This window comes from Trachymyrmex cornetzi, unplaced genomic scaffold (assembly GCF_001594075.2).
Source record: "Trachymyrmex cornetzi isolate Tcor2-1 unplaced genomic scaffold, Tcor1.1 scaffold713, whole genome shotgun sequence".
Taxonomy (NCBI): Eukaryota; Metazoa; Arthropoda; class Insecta; order Hymenoptera; family Formicidae; genus Trachymyrmex; species Trachymyrmex cornetzi.
In genome coordinates, this window is record NW_017300041.1 from 38240 (window position 1) to 39043 (window position 804).

General features: G+C 39.9%; 1 protein-coding gene across 1 annotated transcript in view; it reads right to left on the reverse strand.

The window, feature by feature from the left end:
* LOC108767655 (protein FAM160B1) overlaps positions 1-804 on the reverse strand; it is a 40359-nt gene that overhangs the window by 2270 nt on the left and 37285 nt on the right. The window lies entirely within an intron of this gene.

The following is an 804-nucleotide window of genomic DNA, read 5'->3' on the forward strand; positions in this document are numbered from 1 at the left end:
AAAAAAATAAAAAAAGATTTTCCCTGAATTCGGGAACTAATTTCATAGTACTTCGAAGCGGTCACCCATCCGGTTGCATACCGCCATTTACTATGCTTGACTTCTGAAATCGTCTGGAAACCGCTGCGCTTCGATGATCCACGAACACTTGTATAATCATGGATGTATAGCTATGATATATCTGTTCAATATATGCGGTGCTGATAGAAATTTATGTACTTCAACTGAACATCCAGTCAGTTACTGTCTAATATTTCATTTTAATGTTGTAACGACGATTTTCAGGTTAGGCAATTATAAGCTGTATTTTCGCAGTACCAGTTATCATGTATATCGTCTTCGACTAGAGGTTTCCACAGTTTCTCTCCTGTCGATAATGGTACACCGTATTGATATGGTAGGGATTATGTACCATGACGTACCTAAATAGTACGCAGTACAGGTACAGTGTTGATACGCTGTACTATAATATCACGTACACTTTTTGTACTGCTACCGTACAGTTACGCCGTACACCGCCACCTCGTGGCAGTACAGTAATAGTACGGTAGCGGTATCTTGTGCGGGTATCGCACGCTTGTCTATCTGGGGTATGATTGCCTAACCTGAAAATAGTCTTTATAACATTAAAATTAAATATTAGACGGTAACTGACTGGATGTTCAGTTGAACTGCATAAATTTCTATCAGGACCATATATTGAACAGATATATCATAGCTATACATCTACGATTATACAGGTGCCCAGATAACCAAGCATGCGATACCCGCACCAACCCGCATAAGATGCCGCTACCGTACTGT